The 11,068-nt window shown below is 40.0% G+C and overlaps 1 pseudogene; it reads left to right on the top strand.

Moving 5' to 3' along the window:
• Window positions 1-9,186: 9,186 nt before the first annotated feature.
• On the top strand, window positions 9,187-9,664 carry LOC129677815 (60S ribosomal protein L26-like; annotated as a pseudogene).
• Window positions 9,665-11,068: the final 1,404 nt, after the last annotated feature.

The following is an 11,068-nucleotide window of genomic DNA, read 5'->3' as shown; positions in this document are numbered from 1 at the left end:
TACCAGGCCACAGAAGAGGACAATGCAGCCACTTTTGATGAGAACTGATAGACTAAGATCATAAAGGAGAGGAGAACCTCCCCTATCAGTGGACTTGGGGAGTGCATGCATGCAGAAAGGGGAGGGAGGGTGGGATCGGGAGGGGTGGTGGGAGGGGCTTATGGGGGGATACAAAATGAATAAAGTGTAATTAATAAAGAATTAAAAAAATAAAAATAAAAAAATAAAATCACCGTGTGACTTAGCATTTCTGAAGGAAATGAAATGACTGGCCACTAAAAGACATTTTAGTCTTATGTTTACTGTGCTGCTACTCACAACAGCAAAGACAGGGAGGTGAGCAACCTAAGTGACCATGAATGAATGAATGAAGAAAACATGGTACATAACTACAATTGAACACCAGTCAGCCTGCAGAATTTCTGCTGCTTGAGACCAGACAGACACAGGGAATCCTGTCATGTATGACTTTCTTGCCTCTGTGCAGAATCTGAAATAAGTAAAACAAGTACACAGAGGTATAGAAGGAAGCAACGGTTCCCAGGGGTGCTCTGTGGAGAACTGGGGAAACGTGGCTCAAAGGGTGGGATGTGACATTTGTGTAGGACCAACGTGATAGACAAGTAATTCACACATGAGGGCCATAGTTAGTGCCAAATTTTGTGTTATTGATAAGGTAGCAAGATCTAACTGTGCTAGTCAAACTGAAAAAAAAAGAAATCTATCTTCACTAGATTAAATATTTATTTGTTTATTATTTTATTTTTATTCTATTTATTCTTGTGCATTGTGCATTATGCTGTGTACCTTGAACATATATCATAAAATGTATTTTTAAAAAAGAACCGACAACAAATGCAGATCTATAAAAATCCCATTCCCAAGTGTGGCCACTCAGTGGTTCAGGGCTTTGAAAACTGTTCTGTGTTGGGAGTGGTTGACATTCAGTTGCTAAAATGAGTATTTATTTTGTTTTTGTATCTAATATGTCAGCCTAGTCATTGAAGGAATTATCAAATTACATGGGTTGGTCGTGTTTCAGCTCAAATGCTGCATTTTAATAATACATCTATTATTTGTACCCTGAAGATTTAAAAGTGACTGAAGAGATTTACTTTTTTAAAAGAAGCACAATATCTCTGACAGCTGAGATCAAAGTTTGAGGAATCACATGGAGAAGGCGAAGACACAAGGCATTAAAATTCATATCTCAGAGCCCTTCCTGCAGCCCTAGTCTGAACTCAGGAGCAAAACAGGAATATCAACAAAATAAAATAAAAGTGTGCCATTTCTCTAAGAAATCAGCATTGTTAATGGCAGTGAAATCAGAAATATAACCGTTATGTGAACGCTCATATGTATGACTCAAAGAAGGATACTGTTCGCAGTTGCAAAAGCATTGGTTCAGAGACAGATTCAGAATGCAGAGATGACTCCCTCCCAGTGAAATGATGTCCACGGGGACCTAGAAGTCTAGAAGTCTCTACTGTAGATATCCATGCTCCCACCACCTGTGGTGTCAATCCTACCAACTCCTAAAAGAATAGGAAATCTTAGAGCATACGTTGTTTTAGAGAAAAAAATAAAAGAAAAATATAAATGAAAAGAAAAATTATAAATCTTGAAAGAAAGCAGAAGACACTCTTCCACGGTACTGGTGAATCTGCATGAACTTAGGAAAGAAGCACCAGCTAAGTCAGTGGTTCTCAGCCTGTGGGTTGTGGCCCGTCAAGGAGTTGTGTATCAGATAACCTGCATAACAGGTATTTACATTACGATCCAAAATAGTAGTAAAATTATTGTTACAAAGTAGCAATGGAATAATTTTCACTTGGGGTTCACCACACATAAGGAACTGCACTAAAGGGTTGCAGCATTAGGAAGGCTGAGAACTACTGATCCAAATGAACAGGAAAAGTGGGCTGATGGAGGTGAGCTCTGCTGGCCTGGCTGAGCATGAAGCAGGAACATGGAGGTGACTCACCTGCAGCTTTTCATTGAATAGGCTTCCTGTGTTGAAATTACTTTTTATCCCATTAGGGTTAGTCTAAGATGTTTTGTTCATTTGTATCCTTATATTCCCAGCTTTGTCCTGAAGGATAGCTGTCTACAGAAGGGATCTCTGTTGCCTGGAAGTTATGAATGTTGCATGGTGTTTATCAGACTGTGATGGCATGCTTATTTCCATATTTATCTTTCCAGATAGACCAGGTGTTATATAGGTGTGCATTCATATATTTTTATTTGCTGTGCTCCTAGAGACTGGTATAAATATTGGCATAGTGTACGCAGTACATAACTTTTCAGTGAGTACGTGGCTACTCACTGAATGTGAGTATGATTCACCCTATCCATTGTGCTTTAGATACCTAGGCCAAACACATTATATACATGGTTCTTAATCAGTTCTTCAACTTGAACATTTCAAGTACAGTACATTTGGCTTTAGCCTGGGTGGTAGCATTGATGGCATTGGTGGGGCAGTCAGAGACACATCTATGGCTGCAGGCATGACTGTACATTTTTGTTGTTGTTTTTGTGCTTTGTCTTATAGTATTCGAGATTGAATACTCGAATGTTTATTCGAGTTATTCGAGGGATGTTGAGCATGCTAGACAAGTGATGTACCACAAGCGATATCCTACTTTTATTTTTAAAAAAATATATTTTAAGTAGTCCCATTTAGTTGCCCAGAATGGCTTTATACCCTCTCTGTGTCTTGAATAGAACTTGGACTTAAGATCTTCCTCCTGCAACCTCTTTCATAGCTGGGTTGACAGTCTGCACTTGGGAACCCAGCTGGACACACACTCTAGAGAGTCAAGGGTACCGTGACTTGAACACCTGCTGTCATGGGATGCTTTGATTTATGTGACTCTGAACATGCCATCAGGACTCCTCAAACGTATCTTGGGTCATCAGCATTGGGGCACAGCATTTATTTCTGTTTCTGTTACCAAACCTGTATTGGGATGAAGTAGTCCACATCCACTGAGGGGTTTCAAGTCCTGCCCCGGGGAGAAACAGCCTATATCTAAATGTAAAAATGCAGTTTGTTCATGAATCCAATTATTTTCCATACACTTATATTCATTTGAAATGAGGTTATCTGCTCTAACATCTGCTCTATATAAAGTATCTGTTTTAATGTTTGCATATTAAATATTTTATTTTATTACCAATCTTTCTCTTGGAAGAGACATCCAGATATTTTTTTTCAGCTGAATGAAAACAGTGCTCTATTTATATGCACACAGGGTTTAAACCAAGTAAAAACAGTACATGTATCAGCCAGACTGTCATGTACCAAAGTGATTTATTTAAGCTCATTTGTGTTCATTATGTACCATTATCCTTTCAAAAAGCTAGCATATGTAGGGAGGTTGATTTTCTCTGTCACCTTAGTGAATACAGTGGGCATACTCTATCTTGGTTGGTATTTGATCACACCACTGATGGAATTATCCAGGATGCTTTCTGTCCTCTAGGCTTTTAGCGTTGATCTTGGTTTGTATCCCTTTTTCATATCTGTGTCTGTTATGTTTATTGTGTGGGTGGCATTACTGGTGTAAAATTGTTCAAAGATGAAGGTGTTCCCATCCTTCAAATGTCCTTGTGGTTATATTTTTGATTGGCTCTAGTTTTGCTTGCTATCTAGCTTCTAACAAGTCCAGCTTCAAAAAGTGAGAGATGCTAGCATTGAACTTCATTACCTATAAGTATGCATTCTTTCCCTGTACACATGAATTCCAGAAGGTCAGTGGTGCTGTGTCTAATCTGAGGAGGTAGAGCTCACCTCTACCCTGGGCTGGATCCCAGAATCCTGAACCCCTGGGTCCATGATTCAATGGTATCAAACCCTGCATTTTTTCATTTGGGAACTGGCTCAGATTTCAGTGAAAAACAAGTGCAAATGTTGATCTCACAATGCCTGGTTTCAAAATTTTCAAGGCTCTCCATTCCCCTCTCCATTCCCTTCTTCCTCAAAGCTCTCCATCCTCTCCAAGGCTCTCAATCCTCTCCAACGCTCCCCATCTCCTTTATGGCTCTCCATCTTCCCCAGGGTTCTCCTTCTTCTTCTTCTTCACATCTTCCACCTCCCAGGCTCTCCATCTTCCCCAAGGCATCCATTCAAGGCTCCCCATCCTCCCCAAGGCTCTTTGTCCTCTCCAGTGCTCTCCATAATTGCCAAGGCTCTCTGTCCTCCACCATATTATCTACTCTTGCCAAGGTTTTCCAACCCTACCCCAGGCCTCTCCGCCCTCCCAAAGACTCTGCACTCCTGCCCCTTTCTTGGGCTGTCAGTTCTGATAAGTTTTATGTTTACAATAATAGGTTAGACAGTTCTTCTCACTTTTCTCACCAGGGTAAAGGGTGTGAACAACTAGTCTCACAATTATAAGACCGGAAAAATCCTCAACCTTATATCAGAGCCGCAACTTCCTTTCATGAATCCATGACAAGAATCCATTTTGGTTGTGTTTGCAACTAGAATACAGTTTTGAACAGGAAAACTTTATTGGATATTTATTGAGCTGAATAAAAACTATCAAAATATAAAATAACCAAATAGAAATATGTAAATCAATGAATTATAGCTTTCACCTTAATCTCAGTTCAGGACTTTTAAATTAATCCATATTAAATCCAGATAGTTATAAAATAGACCAAAGACATAAAAAACTGATTTTTGAAGCAGCCATAAAATAGTCTCTGGTGAACAATAACAATAATATAGTAAAATACTTTATTATGTTCAGAAAAAGCTTAATGTCAAGTAGTAAAGAAAAATGAATATGATGAAATTAAAAAAAAAAAAAACACAACAACCAAGGAATAAAATCCAGCCCCACTTTGTGATCTATTTTAAGTGGCTTGCTTAATGGCTCTATAAACCGTTTATCCTAGTATTTGGAACAGTTTCTATAGTCAGATAGGGATTGCACTTCATTTATTACCTTCCATATGTATCACCAACAATCTTGGCTAGTGAGAGGGAGTACTCTGACATGACAGCATTATTTAACAGAAAGCAGAGATTCTGAGAGCCACATTGAAGCTGCAGGCGTGTTAACACACATGTTACATGGGCACCATGTATCAATAATGTATTTATGGATCAACCATCTCCTGTTGACAAAGAATGCAAGACAAAATTTCACAGATGCTGCCTACCTTTGGTTCCTGCGTAACTTCATGGCAGCCTCTCTCACTTGGGAGCATAGAAGGGCATTATTACATCCTGGACCGAGAAGGCATGCCATATCCCTAAAACTGATCACTAAGCACACTTACGTTGTAACCACTGGAAGGTAAAATGCTCATTGGCAATCTAGGTTGGCAGGAGGGCATTCTCAAAAAGCCATCTGCTGAATGGAAAGGGCATTCAGAAATATATACTGCTTCTTACTTACCACCTTCATTCTCCCTCAGTCTGCTAGATTGATGGGATAATGGCAAAGCTTTCCTGTCAAATTCATTCCTATGGGACAGTGAGGAGTAATATTATGTTCCTGTTAAGCAGGTGGCAGATATGAAATTATGACAAGGTAAAAATTTTCAGTCCCTTCTGGGTGGTCTGTATATAATTGTAACACAAATGAATGCAGTATTTTCACTTGACCTTACCCAAAAGGTCAAGAAACAAGCAAAATTCTCAAGCCTTTGCAATTTGAGTGATGATGACAGAAGATGTTTAAACATAAAATTGGTTCAGACTTCAATGTATCTGAACAAGTGGTCAAGGACATTATATTTGTTACTTTTCTGTTACCATGACTGAGGCAACTTATAAAAGGAAGAATTTGGACTTTTGGCTACAGAGAGAAATTTTTCTCATAAAGGGGAAGCATAGCAAACAGAGGCAGACATGGTGGCAGGAACAGAAAGCTGGGTATGTGCATTTGTGACAGAAGCACAAAGCAGAGAGGGTGAGCAGAAGTGAGGTGAGACTATAGACACCGAAACAGTCACACAATGATGTACTTTTGCTAGCAAGGCCACACCTCTTCAACCTCCCCAAATAGCATCATTAATAGGAAACCAAGTGTTCAAATAAATATCTGAGCTTCTGGGGGACATTTCATTCAAACTACTACAAGCGTAGTGAGTCATTATTACATAGGGATGACAAGAACTCTTATACATACATGAAAAATATATTTCTAAGTGCAGAAGACATACATCAGTAGTGAAATACAGTTTCAAAATGAGCTGAAGTTGTGAGCAGGTTTGGAGAAGGTGAAAAGACCAGAAATGACTGCTTCTGGCATCCTCACATCTCAAGCTGACAGCAGAGTGCACATGACAGCACATTTTGATACCATGACAAGGGATGCAATCTTAATTGTGCTATGTTTTTATGGTTTGAAGGGATTGTCTCTTGAAGGCTTTGATTCGAACCCTGCATCCTATGACATGGCACTAGAAATGCTCATTCACCATGCTTCTACCAAATGCCTGCTGTACAGTAGGAACAGCTACGCCCTGCCTCTTAATGATGTTTACAGACTTAAGAAAGGAAAATCTTTGAATTGTGATAGAAGATGATAATAAAAATTGTTCTTTTAAGAATCTTCCATGCTTATGTAGGTTTTGGAACACAAATTCATCATACTGCATAAAAAACATGCTCCATGACTTATAGAGAGCTGCCTCTCAGTGGTCAGTGGGTGGGGAAGAAAAAAGCCCTTGGTTTTTGAGGTGGAGGAGTGCAGGGGAGGAGGTAGTATGTGAGCGGAGGGAAGAATGGCCAGTGTGTTCACAGCAGTGTAAACAGTGGAGAATTCTAAGCTATGTTCTCTTTTATTTTGTTTGAGAGATAAAATGGTTTGAAATATAGGTCCTTATATCAACAGAAACTAACATAAAATTTTAACTGCATGAATTATTCAGATCATGGGGTGAGGGGGGATATTTCAAGTCATCTGTTGATTTTACATATTGCAGTAAATACGGAATATTGTGGAACAAATCCCATTTTATGTCTCGAGGTTTATTACTTTTGTGTTTCCATATTTGGTTTCCAAGTAAGTCTATAGAACTTGCCTACTTTACATTCACAGCAAAATAGATTTTATTATTATTGAAGTCCTACCTACAGATTATTGAATTACTCCCATCCTGTTTTCTGTGCCGTTGAATAATGACCTTCACTTGCTGAATTCGACAACAGAATTCCTTGCAGCTGATCCATGCATAATCATGGTGTTCTCCCCCAGCTCTCCCCATCTGTTGCTAACTAATACAGGCTCCCACTCCCTCCACTTCCCTGAGCTTCAGTGATCAATAAAGTGAATAGGGTCAATAGTACGTGGTGACTTGCCCACCTTGAATGCAAGCGAGCTCTCCTTCATGTTTAATTGTGTAAATTAAGCATCAAGAAGTACAGACTCAAGTTTTCTTTTGACTGTTTAGTACACTGTCTGGGACAGTGACAAGAGATCGAGAGGGGAACTAAGGTCTCTGGAAAAGAAATCCTTGGTTAAAAACTTGACACAAACAGCAGTGTGTGAAAACATGATGATTGGTTGAATATAGAACTGGCTAGGTGGCTCGGCCTGTAAAACCCTTGCCTCACAAGCATGAGGACCTGCATTTGAGTCACAGATTCCCATGTAAAAAGGCTGAGTGTGGTTTTTTGTTTGTTTGTTTGTTTGTAATCCCAGTGCTGAAAATGTAGATGGGCAGAGTCTTAGGGCTTATAGATCAGCTGACCTAGACAGCCCAGCTAATGCCAGACCAGTGAGGAACCCTCCTAAGAACAATGAAAGTGGAGTGAGCCTGAGGGAAGACACCTGATGCTGACATGTGGCCTCTACATGCAGACATACACATGTGCATCTGAACATACACCTTGCCATATGCACATGTGAAAACACACAAAGAACTGAAAAGTTCACTGGGGTGGATGTCAATTTATTATTTATTAATTTGTATCTCTTAATATATACTGCAGACATGCTATGAGAGATACAATAGGCATCATGTTCAGACTGTAGTTTGCATTAAATTATGGTAGTGACTTGAGGTTACATTTGCACTCTTTAAGGGGCACTTCCTTAACCTATGTCCTTTACACAGTCCAGCTTTCTGCAGTGTAGGTAGTAGCCTTCTCAGGGGTTTTATGTCTCAGGTCCTGCTCACTACATGTATCACCCTTCTTTCATAATAGCATCAGGTGACATCTGTCCTGTTCACTATGCTGACTGAGGTATCGCAAGAGTCAAGCTGCTACCTTTTACATCAAGGTGACAGGGCTGAACCTCACTGGGTTCCCGTGTTCTTCACACCATGGATTTGCCCAGCAACAAACACCGCAAACTATGCATGCTACTTTAAAATGCCTTACCAGAAGCCTCCTTTTAACATTCTGCAGTGAGACGAGAAATACTCAGAGGGTTTCACAACTAATTCTCAACAAGACTCAGTGCCATCATGGAGAAAAGCTCTGTGCCAACACAGGGATTAACAGACCAGGCCAGTGACTTTGCTGTGAAAAATGATTTTCACTTACAAGGATAAAAAATAGTGTTCTCTTGTTCAGATTGAACATAAGAGTATTGAGAGAGTTTTGCTCTTAGTCATAACGCGTTCATCCCTTTGTTTAAATGGCCTGATGAGACTTAAGGAGATTCATCGTTTATAGAAAGGATCCATAGTTTATGAGCTGTGAGCCATGAGGTTTACACACTGCATTTAACAAGCAAGTCCATTTAGGCAAATTAGTTCAAACGTATAGACAGAAACAAATGGTCTCAGCTCATTGGTATCAGCTCTTCACACCTGTTCATTTGTCTTCTTTGATCATGGGTTACTACATTTACATATTCACATCAGAAAATGAAACAATTAGTAGTTGAAAGAGCCTATTCCTAGATAGGAAAGAGGAAAACATTTCCAAAATGCAGTTCTAAATTGGGGCTGGGTGAGAATGGCAGTGGTGGAGAGGAGTGTGAAATGCCAGGCTCCCTTACCTATGTCCCACACTCAGAGCCCTTCATACAACACCAGTTCACACAACTGAGCCATAGTACACAATGGATCATTGTTGTGTGATGGAATTACCGTGAGCAAGAAAAACAGGTTTTGTTGTTGTTGTTACAGGAATGACATTTAAGAGTTAAAATGTAAAAATAATTGCTCTTTCATATATATGGGCGCATTATTTTATGTTAAATAAAAGTGATGGCGTTGCGGCCATCACTGGATCACAGCTGCCAAAAATTAAAGTTCAATCCCTTCCTGACCTCTGACTAAAGCAAGCACTGCAAGTGGCATTTCAATGCACCATCTCACATCCAGAGGAAGAGCATGTCTTCCCATCTTTCTAAAGAGCTGAGACAGAAAGTATAATGTTCACTCCATGCCCACTTGAAAGGATGATGAAGTTCAGGCTGTCCAAGGGCACTACAAAAGCCAGAAGATTGGCAAAGTGGCACATGTTTACAGGAAGAAGTGTGTCATCTACAGTGAATGAGTGTAGCGAGAAAAGACCAATGGCACAACCGTCCACTTGGGCATCCATGCCAGCAAGGTGGCTATTGCCAAGCTAAAGCTGGACAAAGACCACAAGAGGATCCTGGAAAGGAAAGCTAAATCTCCACAAGCAGGAAAGGTGAGGGACAAATACAAGGAAGAAACAATTGAAAAGATGCAGGAGTAGAAGCCTCTCATACACAACTTTCATTAAAGATTATTTAACTTTTTAAAAAGTGATGGCACACTAAAATCTGTACAGCTAAGGAAGCTGGGCAAGACCCTGGCTAAGATGATCAATCACACTCAGATAGGCAAATGGGATGGACATCAGAAGAGGGAGAAAACAAGGAACAGGACAGGAGCCTACCACAGAGGGCCTCTGAAGGATTCTATCCAGCACGTTCTCAAAGCAGATGCTGAGATTTATAGCCAAACTTTGGGCAGAGTACAGGTAATCTTATGATAGAAGTGGGAGTTCTTAAGACCTGGAGGGATAGGAGCTCCATAAGGAGAGTAACAGACAAAAAAAATCTGGGCCTAGGGATCTTTTTTGAGACTGATACCCTAACCCAGGACCATGCATGGGGATAACCTAGAACCCCTGCATAGATGCAGCCCATGGCAGCTCAGTCAACCTAGTAAGAGGAACAGGGACTGTCTCTGACATGAACTCAGTGGCTGGTTCTTTGATCACCTCCCCCTAAGGGGGGAGCAGCCTTACCAGACCACAGAGGAAGACAATGCAACCAATCCTGATGAGACCTGATAGGCTAGGGTCAGAGGGATGGGGAGGAGGACCTCCCCTACCAGTGGACTTGAAGAGGTGCATGGAAGGAGATAAGGGAGGGAGGGTAGGATTGGCAGGGAATGAGGGCTATAGCTGGGATACAAAGTGAATAAATTGTAATTAACAAAAAAATTAAAAAAAAATTGAACAAAATGATGGCATCTCTCATAAAATGTAGGTCAGATATAAAACTTACATGTTACACAAACATATGTTCTGTACACATCTTCATACCCCTTCTCTGTGTCCAAGCCTGCCCTAAAAGTGTCATCCATGTTATCTTGTTAATTAAATAGAAAAAAAACCCAATTTATACCTCAGTTAGTATTTAAAATAATAACTTGCAATAGAGCCCTGTTAAACTCCATATACTCATTTTTTATTAAATGAAAATGGACCATTGAAGTTATCATTAATCTGTCCTTATCATTTAAGAAGAAGTCTTGATTTCCTCACTGTTATGAAATAAGACTTCGTTTTTAAGATGAAAGAAATTCAGAAGAGAATTCTGCCTGTTATACCATCTGATAATTGCATCAGTCTGAGCCACAGCACTGCTCTGTGATTAGGGAGACAAATAAATCTATTCTCGTCAGGCAATAAACAGGAGAGGGGGTTTGAGATGGCATCTGAAGTAATTTTTAAAAATGTCACTTGGTGAACATTTGAAAATGAAGCTATAATTACTGTGACATTGTCAAGGAGAGGCCCCAGAGCTTTCAGGGTAAGGCAGGGGGAGATGCTTCTTGACTGATGGAAGTTTGGCCATGATATGTCCTGCATTACCTCATATACTCTCTA

This window comes from Psammomys obesus, unplaced genomic scaffold, assembly GCF_907164565.1.
Source record: "Psammomys obesus unplaced genomic scaffold, mPsaObe1.curated_primary_1811, whole genome shotgun sequence".
Lineage (NCBI taxonomy): Eukaryota > Metazoa > Chordata > Mammalia > Rodentia > Muridae > Psammomys > Psammomys obesus.
This window is presented reverse-complemented; position numbering and strand designations above follow the sequence as displayed.